Below are 19,120 nucleotides of genomic sequence, written 5' to 3'. Positions count from 1 at the left end.
CCAAATTGTGGCCTAGAGGTGGAGCTCTTGCCTCACAATCAGGAGGTTGTGAGTTTGATCCTAGGAAGAGGTAGATGTAAGTTCTCCTGCTTGGGCAGGGGGGTTGGACTAGATGACCTGCAAGGTCTCTTCCAACACTGTCAATGTGTTAAATCTAAACTCTGCTGTCTCTTTGCTCTGCTGTCTTTGCTGGAATACAGCCTGTCATTCCTGGGAATCCAGACCACCGTCACCACATGCAATCACACCTATACCTTTTTAGGTATACAATTCTCAATTCAACTTCCAAGAATTTCACCAGGTTCACAAATGAATTTTACCTTTTTAGTTAAATTGGGAATTGAAGGAATGTTTTCTGCCATTTCATAAACATGGATTCAGTACTAAAGAAGTATGAATAAAATAGATCCACCCCCCATTCAATATCGATAATTTCTGCCAGTGAAGATTTATAGTATTTCTCTAAATCCAAGAAACCATTGATTTTAACATGTTGTTCATCTATAAAGTCAGTCGTGTAAGCTTATTACAAAGGCATTAAATTGCATTATTATTAATAGAACTGCTCCTAATGTCCAGTGATAGTTTTAGAATAATAGCTATGAAGTTTTTATAAACTCTGCTGTGGCGTTATTAGGCAATCATTATCACTGGGGCTTCTTCACAATTCTTCCTACTTTTTCCGTCTTACGAACCCACCGCCTGAACGCTGAACACAAAAGTTCGGCAAAAGTTCAGGTTCGGGTGGCCGCCGAGAAGCCCCGCCGCCTGGCTGTCGCCTTTTGAAACAGCTGGGGGGCTTCTTGGCGTTCTCCCAAATGTTGAACCCAGAAGTTCGGCAAAAGTTCGGGGTCAGTGTTCGGGTTCAGGAGGACGCTGAGAAGCCCCACAGCCCGGCTGTCAGCTGTCGGGCCAGTCGGGAGGCTCAAATGGAGGTGGGGAATCCCAATAGGGAATTCCATGGGTGGAGCTTTAACGTCACAAAGACGTCCTTCCTGGCCGGCCGAAATGTGAACTCCAGGAAGGACGTCTTCATGATGTCAAAGCTCCGTCCATGGAATTCCCTATTGGGATTGCACACCTTGGTTTGAGCCTCCTGACCAGCCTGACAGCTCCGCGGCTCTTTTGAAAAGCTGACAGCCGGGCGGCGGGGCTTCTTGGCGTCCTCCTGAATGCCGAACCTGGAAGTTTGGCAAAAGTTCGGGTTCGGCGTTCGGGTTCAGGAGGACGCCGAGAAGCCCCCAGCTGTTTCAAAAGGCGACAGCCGGGCGGCGGGGCTTCTTGGTGGCCACCCAAACCCGAACTTTTGCCGAACTTCCGGGTTCGGCATTGGGAGAACGCTGAGAAGCGCCCGGCTGTTTCAAAAGGTGACAGCCGGGTGGCGGTGGTTTTTTGCGTTTTTTTCTTGCACGCATTAATTCATTTTCCTATGGGAAACAATGTTTCGTCTTACGAACTTTTCGCCTTACGAACCTCCTCTGGGAACCAATTAAGTTCGTAAGATGAGATATTACTGTATTTTATTTCTATCAGCTTAGTAAAAAATCAAATACATGTCAAGCTATTATTACATTACAAGACAGGTAATACAAAGAATGGCTTAGACCGAAAGCCCTGTTAGTCTGTAGTAGCAAAAAAAAAAATTAGGAGTTCGGTAGCACCTTTTCAAACTAAAAATATAAATTAAAAGGGATCTGTTTGTTGGATTTAAATATCAAGGAATACATGATGAACAGAATAGCTGCTTCTACATCGTGATTTTGAGGCTTAGATTTGAACAACGCTTCTGTTACTTGTCCCAGCTTCTGCCAACTCAGTTCGAAAGCATGTTAAAATGCAAGTAGGAAAATAGGGACCACCTTTAGGTAACAGTGTTCCATGCGCCTTCAGCATTTAGTCATGGTGGCCACATGACCACATGTTTGAGGCTTAGATTTGAACAACGCTTCTGTTACTTGTCCCAGCTTCTGCCAACTCAGTTCGAAAGCATGTTAAAATGCAAGTAGGAAAATAGGGACCACCTTTAGGTAACAGTGTTCCATGCGCCTTCAGCATTTAGTCATGGTGGCCACATGACCACAGAGACGTCTTTGGACAAATGCTGGTTTTTGGCTTTGAAATTGAGATTTGGTTACAACTAGCACATATGTATGTAAGGAACCTTCCTTTTACCTTTAATATTGGGTTCATGTAATTGTTTTGTTCTTGGCATTAATAACTGTCATTTTAATGTCTAAAAAGTGAATGTAATATCTGTTTGCGATATTTAAAACAATTGTATGCTTTCCTGGGAAACATTGCATAGCTTTATGTGTTGATCTGTTAAGTGTTGTAGATAGGAGCAACAATCTTCCAAACAGCTTTAGGAGACTGAATCTGAAATGTTGCACCAAACCTACCTAATAATCCTATTCTATTTCATCTTCTTCTGTCTTTCAGTTTCTGCTGCAGTCTGTAATTTTGTCTGCCTGTTTTGGTTTTTCCTTCTACATATTAGTGACTGTCTTTATTGGTTTCATTTCATTTTTTCCCATTCAAGATTTTGGTCTTGGAGAAAAGTGTATCTATTGTTAAAGCACTGAGAAGTTTGTGAATAGATTCAGAGCCTATAAAAAGGTCCAAAATGGGAAGCAGGATGGTGGGAGAAATCTCAAGGTACCGTATAGTTCCTATCAAATGTTAGTTTTGATGGATCAGTTGTGCCACTTTCCTTCATCTTATTCCAAAGAGGATATGGGATTAACATCTTTGAAAGACTCAAAACAGATTTTCCTATACTTGTATCAGGCAAAAGGGAATAATATCCAGGAGCACTGAATCTTTAGGGAAAAGGAGGAAACGTTGATAGAAGAGGATTCTGGAGATGAGAGGTGGTGGGAGAAAAGTATGGATGGAGAGAAAAGCTTTTAAGATTTCAACATTTACATGTTTCATTTCTAATACAGTGGTACCTCTACTTAAGAACTTTTCTAGATAAGAACTGAGTGTTCAAGATTTTTTTGCCTCTTCTTAAGAACCATTTTCTACTTAAGAACCTGAGCCCGGAAAAATTTCCAGGGAAATTTGAGAGCAGCATGAAGGCCCGGCCAGTTTCCTGCCATTCCCCCTTTAATCCCGGCCATTTTAGGCTTTTCTGAACTGCCAGAGGAGCCTTTTGGTGGCGCTTAAGGAGGCTTTGGCAGTCCAGAGAGAATGAAGCATTTTCCTTTCTCTGGGCACTTGGACAGGGAATAAACTTCTGCCAGCACCCAGAGAAAAGAAACGCTCCCTTCGCTCTGGGCAGCGAATGTCCTCCTCCTGTTCCTCCTCCAACCCAAATTCCGAGCTTTTATTTCTTTCCTAATTACAGTATTTGCTTCCATTATTTGCTTTTACATTGATTCCTATGGGAAAAATTGCTTCTACTTACAAACTTTTCTACTTAAAACCTGGTCACAGAACGAATTAATTTCTTAAGTAGAGCTACCACTGTATATGGAATAGAGCCAATCCGATTGTAGAGGGTAAAACATAAGGCTAGAAAGCAGAAAATCTAGTCCCACCATAGGCAAAAAGCTACTTGGTGACTTTGAGTTGGTCACTTTCTCTTAGTCCTAAAAAGCAGGCATTTGGCAAACCCGTTTCTGAAATCTTTCTTGGAGAAGTCTTATCCAGGCAGCAAAAGTCAAGACTGACTCAAAGACATACCCACATGTGTGTGTGTATGTGCACACAGAGAGAACATACTGTATACTATTATAATCCTTTTTGAACATCTCCCCATTAAATTTATCTTCAATCTTCCTGCTGACATTTGTGACCTATTTTGTTATCCCCCCCCCCAAATATAGTACATTTTCAGATCTAATAAAATTTTATGTGATATGTTCCTCTTCTTATAAAAAACAAGGGTTTGCAAATCATGGAAGCTCTTTCTGATACTTAATAGATGGTAACTGACAAGTATAAAAAATTATGTTATAGTTGAAAGATAATGTTTTGTTTATTGTACTTGTTCTTTGACACCTCCTTTATTTTCATTTTAAGATCTGTTTATTGTGACATTTTATTTTATGTCTTTAATATAACCAATGTGAAATGCTTTCAAACCTCCAATACACAATAAACTTATCTGGTCAACGTATTACATAATTGGCATGAGCTATTCAGCATTTCTGTCATTCTTGTGTTGTATTATTTTTATAGCAATAAAGTTATTCCTTCGGAAGCCAAAGCACAACTAATTTATGGTGCACAGCTTGAATTGTTATTTCAGTTCTGCATCTCCACAACCTGTAATCTGAAAATTCATCAAAAAAAATTCTTAGCTGCTCAGTGGTTCTCAGCGTACAGTGGTGTTCATCAAGAAACTGGTATTACTAAGGTAGCAGATGTGAATATGTTTAAGCATCTTTGACTCACAGTTAAATGTATTTTTCCCCTTGGTATTACTTCCAATGACATTAGCTGATAAATGTTTTATCATATATTATTTCCAAAAAAGCTTTATTATTACAATTTATCTCAGGAAATTTCATTAGTGTTTAGCTTTGATCAGGCTATTCTAGCATTAAGACAGCTGACAGTTAGATCTCTTCTACCTTACCAGGGATAAATTTTTAGGGTGATCCTTTATAACAGTGGTTCTCAACCTTTCTAATGCCGTGATCCCGCAATACAGTTCCCCGTGTTGCAGTGACCCCAATCCAAAAAATAATTTTGGTGGCTACTTTAAAACTGTAATTTTGCTACAATTATGATTCAAAATGTAAATACACCTGATTTGCATTATCTATTTGCATTGCTACAAATCCAACATAATTTAAACATAGTGATTAATCACAGAAACTCTTGAACTATTTCCAAAAACAGGTGAGGGCTGGTGTGTGTGTGTGTGTTTCTCTCTTATTCTTTCCAAAAACAGGTGAGGGCTGGGTTTTTTCTTTCTCTTATTCTTTGGGTGCCTTTTATCAAGAGTCACTTCTCTTTTTCTCTCTCTTTCCTCTCATTCTCTGCCTCAATCATTTTCTCATTTCTCTTTTTTCTCCCCTTTTTTCTCTCATTTCTCTCTCTCTCTACCTTCCTCTCCTTCTCTCTCTCTCTTGCTTTCTTTCTCTTTTGCTTTCTCTATCTCTTTCTCTTTCTTTCTTTCCTCTCTCTCTCTTGCTTTCTTTCTCTTTCTCTCTCCCCCTCTCTTGCTCTCTCTCTGTCTCTTGCTATCTCTCTTTCTATGTCTTGCTTTCTCTCTCTCTTGCTTTCTCTCTCTCTTGCTTTCTCTCTCTATTTCTCTCTCTTGCTTTCTTTCTCTCTTGCTTTCTCTCTTTCTCTCTCTTGCTTTCTTTCTCTTGCTTTCTTTCTCTCTCACACACACTTTCATTCTCTCTCTTGCTTTCTTTCTCTCTCTTTCTCTCTCCCCCCTCTTTCTCTCTCTCTCTCTTTTCTCTTTCTCTCTCCCTCTCTCTTTCTCTCTCACTCTCTGTCTGTTGCTCTCTCTCTCTTGCTTTCTTTCTCTCTCTCTCTGTCTTTCTCTTTCTCCCTCTATCTCTCCCTCTTTTTTCTCTCTCTCACTCCCCCCCCAGATGGTCATTGGGCCGGCGCCAGCAGCTCGTGGGGTGTGGATCCACAGTTCCCCCCTCAGACGGTAATTGGGCCAGTGCCGGCAGCTCACAGTGCATGGATCTGCACTCCCCCCAGATGGTCATTGTGCTGGCACCGGCAGCTCATGGGGCGTGGATACATGCTCCCCCCATATGGTCATTGGGCCTGTGCCAGCAGTTTGAGGGGCGTGGATCTGCAACCCCCTCCCCCCAGATGGTCATCGGGCTGGCACCGGCAGCTGACAGGGGGATGGGGAGAAAAACCCCATTTTAAAACAAGAAAAACCTTCACCGGCCTCTGCACTTTTGTCACTCCCCGTCCCCAACTTCAACGCCCAGCTCCATTGTGCATGGCCTTTGAAAAGACTGCACGGGGGGTTGTTTGTGCGTGGCCAAACACCCTGCCACCGCCCCATGGCTACTGCCCAGTGCCGCTCCTGCCGGCGCCCTCCTACTGGGCCCCAAAGCTCACTTACCGCCGCCGCCGCCAGGGAAGCTCCAGTGCTGCAGTCAGCTTTCATGCCTGACTGGGGATCAAACTCGCAGTCTCTGGCTTTCAAACCATGGTGACTTAATCACTACATCAAATTGGTTCTTCATCTCACTTCTTTTTATATTGTGCTTTTTTGTAAGGATGTTCTTCTATACTTTATAACTTGCATGTTCCCTAGCCACTCAACTTCATTTTATTTACTGGCTAGCCAGAATGTCATGATCTTCTTAAACATTGCTAAACTTTACTGCTTGTAAAACCTGTCAATTTATGTCCCCATGCTTCTTTTGTTGCATTATTATCAACAAGTTTTATAACTTACTATTAAGTTTTGCTTCACTTTTATACTCCTAATTTTTAAATTGAGATTTTGTTGTTGTTCCTTGACTATAACAAAGAATTACTTTTTATATATTCAACCCCCAAACCAATTACAGTCCTAACAAAATTATAAGAAATTTATTCTTAATTGTGTACTCATAGGTAGATACAATATTTTCATTCTCATTGGTGATCTATAGGACTTTTTGTAATGCATAAACATTAAATCCACAGGATTTACATTTTTTAAAATATAACAAGCTCCACTAATGCTATGATTAATTAAGAGGCAACCTCAAATTTCCCAATCTTTTTGTTTAGTGAATTCCCGAAAGCTACAATGGAAATGTGCAAATGTGGATTACAGTGATCCCCCGTTTATTGCGTCCCCAACCATTGCGAACAGGGTACTTCGCTATTTTTCAACCCGGAAGTCAAAATACCATCTACGCATGCGTGCCCGTTTTTTCTATGGGCACGCATGCGTAGATGGCAACCGGGAGATCAGCTGCTGGGCGGCTTCCCTGAGTCTTCCCCCTCTTGCTGGCGTCAGCGAGGAGTTTCCCCACCGCCCACGCAAACTCCTCGCTGCCGCCCGCCCTTCGCCCGCCCACGCCGTTCATTCTCGCCGCTTTTGAGCTGAGTCCGGAAGCGAATTCGCTCCCGGACTCAGCTCGAAAGCGCCGAGAGCCAGCGTGGACAAGCCGTTCCTTGGCGCTTGCTATCGGTGCTTTTGAGCTGAGTCCGGGAGCGAATTCGCTCCCGGACTCAGCTCGAAAGCGCCGAGAACCAGCGTGGACAAGCCGTTCGTTGGCGCTTGCTATCGGCGCTTTTGAGCTGAGTCCGGAAGCGAATTCGCTCCCGGACTCAGCTCGAAAGCGCCGAGAGCCAGCGCCCCCCGGACCCTCAACCCGGGTTTGGGGGGCTGCTAGGAAGCCCTCCATGCCGGCGGCAAACAGCCGCGCCGCCCCCAATCTTCGGCTCCTCGCTAGCGCTGTGGGAGTAAAAACACCATCTGCACATGCGCAGATGGTGTTTTTACTTCCGCAGCGCTACTTCGTGAAAACCCGCTCGTTGCGGGGGGTCCTGGAACGGAACCCTCGCAACGAGCGGGGGATCACTGTAATTCAGTTAATTCCTTTATTATAGTCTTTCCTATTATAGCCAAAGTGAATTTGTTTTATGTAAAATAATTCCAGATTGATGTATTTCTTATGACTTCTTAGGACATACTGCTTTTAAATATAAAGAAAACAGTTTATGAAATCAATCATAAACTAATCCATTACACTCCACCTCAAAACTAATAACCTACTTTCCAACAAACAATTCGGTTTCAGAAATGTGATCTACAACTCTTACACTGCAAAACATTTGGACCACCAGACTTGACCAGAGTAAATCAATTGGTACAATCTACATTGACTTTTGCAAAGCCTTTGATTTAGTGGTTCATGACAAACTTCTTCTGAAACTTAAATCCTATGGTATCTCTGGACCACTACATGATTGGTTAACAGTGTTCCTACCTAACAGACAAAAAGTGGTCAAAATAGGAAGTCTTACATCTAATCCTGCTCCTGTCAACAGCTGTGTCTCCCAAGACAGTGTTTTAGGACCAACATTCTTCCTACTTTACATAAACGATCTTTGTGATCACATCACAAGCAATTGCGGTCTCTTTGCCGATGATGTTAAACTACTGTATTTAATACCAACAACAACATTGCTACCCTTCAAAAAGACCCTGACGACATAGCTGTTTGGTCAAAAAACTGGCAACTTCAAATCTCTACCACTAAATGCTCTGTCTTACACATTGGTAAAAAGAATCAGAATACTAAATATAAACTTGGAGGAATTGAATTTATTGGTGATCTTTACTCTGTCAAAGACCTTGGAGTACTCATATCCAATGACCCAAGTCCTGTAACTACATTGCCAAAAAAGCTTTAAGAGTTGTTAACCTAATCCTATACAGTTTCTTCTCTGGTAACATTGATCTGCTAACCAGAGCATACAAAACATTTATCAGATCAGTCCTAGAATGCAGCTCTCCTATATGGAACCCACTTTGCATATCTGTGCCTACCATCCATGTCCTACTGTCCTATTGTCCTTTATCATTACTTTTTATCATTACCTTTTCTAATGTTATGTTTATACAAACTACCATCCTATAATTTTTTGACAAATATATATAAATAAATAGAATAAATAAATTAATTAATTAAATAAATAAATAAAATCAACGAATTGTAGTTGTTATTCCATTATGAATAGAAATACTTGATATTCTATCCTAGCATTTGGTGAGAACTAAATTTCTGTAATTTCTTTTCAAAGTCATATTACTTTCCTACTCTTTATTTTGTTATTCTATAGGTTGACTTTTCTATGTTAAAATACAAATACCACTATGTGTTTATTTATATTATAGCACTTATAAACTTAAGCAGGAATGATAAAGGATACAAATTTATTATGCTTCTCATTCTGGTAATCTCTTCTTTTGTAATTCATTTTCACTTGTCTAGGGTTGCTAGACACTTCGTCATGAGGTGCTAAGCAACTTAACTAACTGTCTGCATCTGTTAGGATTACTTTCTTTTTACTTGGTAATCCATCCCAAAGGTTATGCTTGCTTGCTTGCTTCCCCATCCATCCATCCATCCATCCATCCATCCATCCATCCATCCATCCATTCTTAGCTGCCCATCTGTCTCAGTATCTAACAGTACTTGTATAACAGTATCTAACAGGTTGGATCCATTCCTTTTGTTTTCTTCAAGACTATTATGGGGCTACCTTTGAAGAGTGTTTGGAAACTTCAGCTCGTCCAAAATGCAGCCACGCAAGCAGTCTTGGGCCTTCCAAGAAATGTCCATATCTCACCATCACTCCGTGGACTGCATTGGCTACCGATCTGTTTCCTACATGGCATAGGACCAGACTATTTCTGAGACTGCCTTCTGCTGCATGAATCCCAGTGACTGGTGAGGTCCCATAGAGTTGATCTCCTTAGGGTCCCATCCTTAGGGTCCCGTCGACCAAACAATGTTGGTTGGTGGGACCTAGGGGAAGAGCCTTCTCTATGGAGGGCCCGGCCCTCTGGAATCAGCTCCCCCCAGAGATTCGCATTGCCCCCACCCTCCTCACCTTCCTAAAGAGTTTAAAAACTCATCTTTGCTGCCAGGCTTGGGTTTTTAGATCTTCCCCCCTGACCAATGAATGTTTTCAGTATGATTGTTGAATGATTGGTTTGATAGGTTCTCTTTTAATTAGAATTTTAATTATTGTTTTAATGTATTATTAATTGGATTCATATTATTGTACTGTTTTTGTACATGCTGTGAGCTGCCCCAAGTCCTCAGAGAGGGGCGGCATACAAATCCAATTAAATAAATAAATAAATTATGCTAGGAAAAACTAAACAGACAGACAAATATTTTAGATGAGGAAATCTGAGTATTTAGTGAGGTATCCCGTACTTCACTGAGGCTTACTTATGAAAGAAAGGCCAAGATAGAAAATAATAATTAAAAATATTCTGATCAATAATTAAAATCCTACTAATTTATAGATTGGAATCTTTGCATGGATACAGTTTTCAGGGATGTACTTATGTAGCATTACCATCTTTGTACATTATTAAAAAATAAATTCTAGATACCTTCGAATACTCTTCTTGCAGGTTGATGAAGCATGATGTATCCTGGGAAAAGAACTCATTACATTATTACAGAGATATTGGTGTTCAAAGGGTTTTCAACTGTGTTCAGTCTTCTATGACTGTTCTCTCTGAACCTTGTCATTTTAACATTAGAGTATTTCTCTATGAAGAACATTTATGCAGAATAGCCTTTTAACAGTGTCCTTTTTAAAAAAACATCTATGCTAAGAGTAGCCCTAATACCAGATGCACCCTTTCCTCCCTAAAAGAGGCTGAGAATTCAGGTGTGTCTTGTATTCTGAATGTAGGTTTTTTTCAAAGCTTCCCCCCCCCCATCTAACTAGGTATTAACAATCTTACCAGTTCTTATCTTGCAGGTTCTTTGTTACTCTTTGTGAAGAATGATTTCCAAGCCTAAGTCTTTGCAGGTTTTTTTAAAAAATTGCTCTAACTTTCTACAAATTTTTCTTTCCAGCCTTAACCAGATACTAACATTGTTCCGAGCTCTTACCCGCTTGCAAGCTCTTCATTGTTACTCTCTGCAAAGAATGTTTTCCAAGTCCTAATCAGGTGCTTGCAAGCTCTTTCATTGTTACTCTCTCTGAATAAGGTTTTTTTTTAAAAGCCCTAACTGTTCTGTCGAGGTCTCTGGTAGAATCCTCCCAAAAATGCACAGATACAATTTCAGACACACACACGTTTGAAAATTCAAAACAATGTTCTTTATACCGAAAATGCAAATAAACAGAGCACTCTTTTTGCATAGCTAAGAGCACTTGTCTCCAAACAAATTGGTAATTTGTACAAGTCCCTTATCAGTTCTGTGATACTTAGCTTGCAGCTGTGAGGCAATTCACAGTCCTTCTTCTTTCACAAAGTGAAACACACTTTGCTCTGGGTTAGTTTCAAAGCGGGGGAAAAATCAGCACACAAAGATCAAAGTCAGCAAAGCAGTCATGAAACACAACGATCAGATAATCCTCCACAATGGCCAAACCCACAGGCTGCTATTTATAGCAGCCTCACTAATTACCACAGCCCCATCCAACCACAGGTGGCCTCATTTTCTTTGATAATAATCTCTCAGTTGTTGTTGCCTATGCATCGCTCTCCGCATGCGTGGCTGTATCATTAACTCTTGTTCTGAATCCAAGGAGGAGCTAGATAATTGATCTCCTTCTGAGCTGTCTGCCCCACTCTCTTCCTCCCTGTCACTCATGTCTTCTTGGTCAGAGGAGCCTTCCTCAGCAGATTCCACCGGGGGCAAAAGAGGCCTGCAGCATGTGGATGTCTCCCCCACATCCACAGTCCTTGGGGCAGGAGCTGGGCCAAAGCTAACCACAACACTAACCAGGGAATAAAATAATGTGCTGAAGCTGACCAGACTAAGCACACTAGCCAGATGAATATCTGGTAAGCAGATTCTTTTCCCTTTTTTCCTCCCTCAAAACTAAGGCACGTCTTATACTCCGGTGCGTCTTATACTCTGAAAAATATGGTACATTTCTTGGCTTTGCTAAAAGTATAGCGCCGGCGGACTTACCCGCCGGCAGCCTTTGCAGGAGGGTCGGGGAGACATCGGACTCCCTATGGCGACCGCCATCTTGTTTTAGGCCGAAATCTCGCGAGATGAGATTTCGGCCGAGTGTCAGGCCCACGTGGCCTGACATGCTGCACAGTCCGGGCGGGGCTTGCTGGCCCTATTTAAGGGCTTGCAGGCCCTGGGCCAAGCCTTTTCGCCCGGAAGTGCATGGCAGGGTCTTAGGTGAGGGAGAGGTCCCTCACCTGGACTAGCATTGAGCTACGCCCATAGTTGCCCAGGAATGTTTATTGCTACGTCATTTCCACCCCGGAAGTATTTGTTTGACCCTGCAGGTCCACTGTTTGGGTCATAGTTAAACATGTTGATTTATGCTAATTTATGCTAATTTAATTAAATAAATTATGCTAATTTATTATTAATAAAAATGACCCAGTTTAAATCCAGCTCTTGTGTCCGTGTCGTTACTCCGTCTCTTCTGCAAAGTTTGGTTTTGATACTTTATTTCAGTATTTTGATGTAAGAAGATGATAGAATTATTAGTTAAGCCAAAAGGGGCATGTTATTGTACTGGAAGTGTTCCATTGCTTTGTCTAAAATTATTTATTGGGATAAAAGTTTCAGTGAAAGGAATGGTAGTTTCTGTAATGGGGTAAGATCTTTTTGGTGTTACAGTTGAGCGTGTAAAATTTCTCATCTAACTAGCCTTCTAAAACAGGTGCTCTTCTCGTATGTTAGATTTAGCATTAGCATTAGATCTTCCCATGCTATGGGCAACAGTTTAATTGTATACTGTGGATTACAATTCCAAAGTCACAAACCATCGTGGTTGTGGTATTGGCAATTATGTAGAATTGGAATGCCATATTGTGGGCAAGCATCAAATTGTAGAAAGCTTAGTTTCTACCAGAATAAAAAATAAGTAAAGTCTTCACTGCTTGATGGCCTTTTTATTTCTTTTACTTGATGATTTTAAGAGGTCCGTATCCAAATTATATTCTAAACCATTTAAGGTCCTCCTTGAACAATCTTTTTATATCGTGATGAATAATATAGTTCTGGTTTATCCTGTGGCTTCACTTGTACTGGGTGGTACAGGAAACTAATTGGTTTTTCATCACTTATAATTTGTCCTGATAGGATTTCTTGGACGTGCTTGGAACATTAAAAAGCAGCTGACTAGGAAATAATATAGCAATAATGCTGCACTTATTTTGGGGCTTGCAACGATAAATAGCCTCTGTGCTGTCGCTTTGCTAGTGGCAGACCAAAAGGCAATGAACTATAACTCTGAATGCCCTCTTTCTGTTGACTTTGATACAATGCAATATCTGTGCTTGTAACTAGACAGCCAGCAAGATGATAATAAATGCAATGTCTCTCTGGCCAGCACACTTGAATTCTTGCAATGTTTATCCCAATAAGTAATGTGACAGTATGAGATGAGATTTGTGAAAAGCTTGTGGGTTTTCAGTAGAAATGACATTTTTCCAGTTCTCTTTAATTCTGACACATAGCCTCAGTACTGAGGAAAGGAATTATATACTGTAGAGCTCCAGAAATGACTGTGTATAACTCCAAGTAATCCCACAGTAACTATACTGATTAGGGCCTCCAGGAATTATGATTCAGCAAGATTTGAAGGAGCACGGAATATCTATTTCTGACTTAAATTGAACCCTGTATTTATCTACCCAGAAAGGACTTTATTTTCAATTTTTTTCTAGCTTATCCACTTTTGAATCAGTCCTTCATGTATAGAGTTATACATGATATCATATGAAAAAAAAAATACAATCAGATTTACTTTTAAAAAAATAATAATAATTTAGATACCAATTCATAATAGGGCTCAAACTGACATAGAATAAAAAGCAAGAATACAGGAATAATGCAATAAAAATATCCCTTGGTAACAGCATCATATTCTCTCATTCTGACACCAGTGACAACTATTCAATCTTCATAATCCATGCATGGCATGAAAATGCAATTACGACAGCAGAGGCATGGCACTCATTCAGCTAGGAAACAAGGAAATAATGTAAAACCTATTTAAACTGAGTTTGCATATGTTAAATATGACACCAAATATGCTTTCTTTACAGCAGCCATCAAGCCTTCCTAAGGAGGGCATTTCAGAACTAGAACCCAGGGGGCCACCATGAAAAACTCCCTGCTACTTACCTATGATTGGAACTAATCATGGGAGATCACACGCTGAAGCCTACCCAATTTTGAGTCTAGAAGATAACCAGGAGGGGACAATAATTGGTGACTTTCCTTTGTGTAGAGTGGTTTCCGAAAATGCCTCAGATCAGGCTAATAAAATGCAGAAAATGGGGATACTTTTGTTAAGTTACCCCCCAAAAAATCAAGAAATCATCTTGATAAATATTTTAGTGCAAGAATAACAGTGTATAGTTTTGGGCTAAGCCTTTGCAATTAGCTACTAAGTCCTATTTAAATTTTGTCAAAAAGAATCTAGATGCATATTATGCATTATTGATTACTTTAGTTAGTTATTTTATTTAATACATAATATAAACTCTATCATGTATTATTAATCTTGAACACCAGAATTCTGTGCACTAATGATCTTGGAAAATTGCATCAAAATGTATGCCATTCCCCTCCTCCCCCCCTTCCCAAAACTTCTCAAACAATCTGTGTCATTGGAAGGATGAAGGCAAATGTCTTCGGAGAGGGGCGGCATACAAATCCAAATAATAAATAAATAAATAAAATAAAATAAAGCTCTGTTTCATTTTACAATCCACATAAGTTTAAAAAAATGCTTTTGTAGGTACAAGGAATGGTAGGCATTATTTCTCTCTATATAATATTTTATGAATATATGTCATTTATGTATATATGTTTCTTCCCACCCTTGCCTTGGCAATAGACGGTAGTGGCACATCCTATATAAAAGGGGTGAACTGATCTCTCCCATAAGGATTTTTGAATTAGATTGAGAATCATTAAAATTAGCACAAATGTTACATGCATTCTGGATTACTGCTGATACATCAGACTATGGCGAACTTAAATTGATTATGCTTGATTTGATATCTAAATTGGCTTATAAATTAGAATCACTACTTGAAGCACAATATAATCCATTGATTCTGCAATTATAATTTGTTCTCTCCTAAGGTGAAAATTTAGCTTCCAAAGGATACTGCACTTAGACTCACATGAACAGAGATAGAAAATGAAGTCAAACATACAGCTTTAAAACTGGATTGCTGTACATTTTAAATGTGGCTTGTTCAAGTAAGCTATAACACATAGTAAGTAAGTAAGCTATGTAGTGGCTACAACATCAACAATATTGCATCTGATGCAGTAAAGTATAAATATAGAAATATTTATATATTTATAAAAGTTATATATTTATAAAGATAACTATACATTTGTACATAAAATATGGTATGGTTTGTGAATACTGTATTACCCAAGTTTGGCTAGCTCTTGTTTTGCAAATAATAGTATTTATCAATTTCTTTTTGCAAAGCAAAATAAATTAAATGCTTTCACTATGGTAAAATGCTTTTACCACTTTTGTAGACTATTAACTGATACATGTGAGTATCTAATGACCTTATAGTCATTGATAGAATAATATAAATTATATTTTTGTTACATATGAACTACCTAGAATACAGGTACTCCTTGACTTACAACAGTTCATTTAATGACCATTCAAAGTTATAAAAGTACTGAAAACATTGACTTATGACCATTTTTCAGACTTATGACTGTTATAGCATCCCCATGGTCACATGATTTACATTTGAATGCTTGACAAATGACTCATGATGGTTGCAATGTTCCAGAAATATGTGATCCTCTTTCGCGACTTTCTGACAAGCAAAGTCAGTGGAGAAAATAGATTCACTTAACAACTATCTTACTAAATTAACAACTGCAGAAAAAGTCATGAATTGGGGCAAAACTCACATAAGAAATTTAGCTTACTCGGTCCACCTTCTAACGTTCCATCAAAAAATGAACAACAACAATAGAGTAGGATTAAATATTGATCACAACAACTGAAATGTAAACATAGACTTTTATAACATAACTTTTTAATGTACTTTGCATGACAAAAACATCTACATCATCACACAAACACCAAAACTTACTACTACGATTTTGCATCTGATCTATTACCCTTTACCATATACACCCACCACATAACTGAGCCGAGGTGGTGCAGCAGGTAGAGTGCTGTACTGCAGGCCACTGAAGCTGACTTCTGTCTAGTTGTCTTGGTGTGCGGTGGTCTATAGCAACGTTTTGAGGGTAGGAGTTGAAACAGTTTATGTCCAAGATGCGAGGGATCAGTAAATATTTTCACAGCCCTCTTTTTGACTCGTGTAGTATACAGGTCTTCAATGGAAGGCAGGTTGGCAGCAATTGTTTTTTCTGCAGTTCTGATTATCCTCTGACATCTGTGTCGGTCCTGTTGGGTTGCAGCACCAAACTAGACAGTTATAGAGGTGCAGATGACAGACTCAATGATTCCTCTGTAGAACTGTATTAGCAGCTCCTTGGGCAGTTTGAGCTTCCTGAGCTGGCGCAGAAAGAACATTCTTTGTTGTGCTTTTTAAAAACTTTTTAAAATTGAGTACTACCTGTAATTATGTCCTGGAATTTTTTTTAAAACAATTAGGCATAGATGAAATGTACCAGTGTTTTAGCAACTAGCTAATTTCTTTCAGTTCTACCAATCTGTTGTTTAAATCATGCCTTAGGTCCATGATGGTAAACCTATGGCATGTTTGCCACAGATGGCTTGCAGTACCCTCTCCGGTGGCATGCAAGCCATCACACTAGTTCAGCTGTGCTATGCATGCACACGCATGTCCCACCAGCCAGCTGGTCATGGGGTCTCTTCTGCGCATGTGGGATGTGTGCAGGGTGTGTGCAGGAGGTGCATTTGCGGGCACCATGCATACATGCATGGGGAAGGGGTACATGCAAGGGGCTGTGTACATGCATGGGGCAGGTGCATGCACAGGGATCATGCACACATTGCATTCTGGGGTTCAGGTGCACCTGTATTTTGGGCAGTCGCTCCAGAAAAGGTGAGCCATCACTGCCTTAGATGTTAGAAAGTTAGAACTTTATAGCAAACTATTTATTGTGCCAACCTTCAAAATGAATTTGCTTCAAGGCAATTTTATTCAAACAGGGCAAAGATATATCCAAACTTATTTCTATTCTGTTTTTATCCTTCTTAATGATGCATAAAGGTGCAGTTTCGTACTGTGTATCAAGACAGTAAACATACTGTGTTTGCTGGAAGAGCAAAGAACCAGAGAAAGGCAATATATTGAAACCTCTCCAGTATTGTAAGTTACAGGCTATGAAGATTTAATGGATACTAGACTTGTGCTTTAATTAAAGAGTTGAAATCTTTAGATGCCTAATTAAAAGCCAATTCTGAGGAAAAAAAGTTCTTTTGTAACCTAATAAATAGCACGAATGCAACTTCACTGCAGAGCCCATAAATGTTTCCTTATTTAATTATCTTATAAATTATTTTTATTATTAAAATTAATTGTAAATTAGCTGTTCCTTTTGCTTTATAGGTATTTTATTGAATTCTCTTCACCTGATGATAGAGGGCTACTCTTTCAATGGGAAAGTGTCCTTCTTCTGAATTATGTAAGCCTCTGCAAAAATAGGAAGGTTCCAATCACATTTCTTTGATGTGATGTGACCAATACCAGTATCAACATGAGCCAAAGTGAGCTTTAAGAATGGTTAAAGATTTTTGGGTTTTTTGGTCCTATCCTTAACTCTAAAATAGAAGTAGTGTCTTTAGAAATAGAGCAGTATTTAAAAAGGGGGCAATTAGTATATGATAAGGGTAAAGAAATTTTAAGAGGTAAATAAGGATGTATGACAATTGAAAATAATCACTTTGGCCCTAAATGTAATAAAATTTAATAAATAAGTAAAATAGGTAAGTAAATAGATGAGATATAATAGCAAATAGTATTGTAAGTTTGTATAATGATATTTTAAAAAGTTTATATGAAAGTTTTCCGGGTGATAAAAGTAAAGGAGGCAGCATATTGTTGGATGATAAATACCGAATATAATGTAAATTAATTGTATTGTATTGAAGATTGAAGGTATATGATATTGCAATGTTTAAAAGTGGAGAAAAATAAAAAACTTTTACCCCCCCCCCCCAAAAGAAATAGAGCCTATACATCCATGTTAAACTAATGTTACAAAATGCAAACATATGCCACCAGAACATTTAAGCTAAAGTTCAATAAAATAAAAGCTCCATTTTAAATATCAAACCACTTCAATTCTACCAGATGGGCAGAAGAAGGAGGGAGAAAATGGAGTGCAATTATCAAGTTGTAAATTACTCTTGCAAAGTTAAGCTTGGAAATGCTGCTTGTTTTGCTTAGTATTGACAAACCAGAAAACAGTAGAAGTGTGTGTGCTTTCCATCAAATCCTGAAAACTTACAAAAATCCATGTGAAATTCTACTTTGCCCATACTTCCCATTCAACCATAGGAAGAGGCAAAAAAAGTAGGTTGTAATTTCTACATTGACACAATAGAATTTCATCTATTTCTCCTCAGAAGCTGGAGAGAATGCTTAGTATTCTGGAAGACAATTCACACAACACATCTAATTGGAGGGGCTTAGTTTAGTTCCTGGACTTAACTTGATTAGAGTATTTTCATTAACTTACTTTTGATCCTGATAGGTAGGTAAATAATAAAAGTTAATAGGATCAATTAAAACAGTGGTTCCAAACCTTTCCAGCCCTGGTGTGTGTGTGTGTGTGTGTGTGTGTGTGTGTGTGAGTGTGTGAGAGAGAGGGAGAGGACATGGTTTAATGTTTATGCCCACTGTTTGCACAATCAACCCAGTTCCCAAGGGGTTGTGAACCAGTACCGGGCTATAGACGGAGGGCTGGGAACTACTGAATTAAAACATGAATGAACTATTATCACTAAAAACATGGTGTGTAGAAATGTTGGTTGTTAGTGGAGATTCTGGTTAGTTATATGCATGAGAAAGGCTGGGTTTGTACCCTGCGACCACTGTGATGATAGTTGCCATTCTAGTTTTCAGAAGAGCAGGACATGAGAATATAATGGTATTTACTGGAACCCTTAAATGGCACAAAGACCAGAAAGTGCTGAAAGATGCACCAGGACATAGCTGACATCAAAGTTGGGGAATAAAAGAGGAATTGATAGCATCCAGGACTAGACCTGTGATAGGAGCTGAGGCCAAAGGCAACCCACAGCATGTTGCAGTTGGCAGGGTTCATGGTAGAGGTGACAGTAGAGTCCATGGAAGCTATCTGAGCTGGCTAAAGATGCTAGTTCAGCTTCAGTAGTGAGACAGCTGGTTTACTAAGGTGGTCTTTGATAACAGAGCTGATGACTGCCCAAGGTTGTGGGCTTGTGGCCTCAGCCACAAGTTTAACTTGTGGAGTTGAGGAGGATGACCTCAACTCCTGGAACA

The 19,120-nt window shown here is 39.5% G+C and overlaps 1 protein-coding gene across 1 annotated transcript in view; it reads left to right on the top strand.

Moving 5' to 3' along the window:
• SLC44A5 (solute carrier family 44 member 5) overlaps window positions 1-19,120 on the top strand; it is a 205,924-nt gene that overhangs the window by 31,450 nt on the left and 155,354 nt on the right. The window lies entirely within an intron of this gene.

This window comes from Erythrolamprus reginae, chromosome 3 (genome assembly GCF_031021105.1).
Source record: "Erythrolamprus reginae isolate rEryReg1 chromosome 3, rEryReg1.hap1, whole genome shotgun sequence".
Taxonomy (NCBI): Eukaryota; Metazoa; Chordata; class Lepidosauria; order Squamata; family Dipsadidae; genus Erythrolamprus; species Erythrolamprus reginae.
Note: the sequence above shows the minus strand (reverse complement) of the source record. Positions and strands in the feature narration are given on the sequence as shown.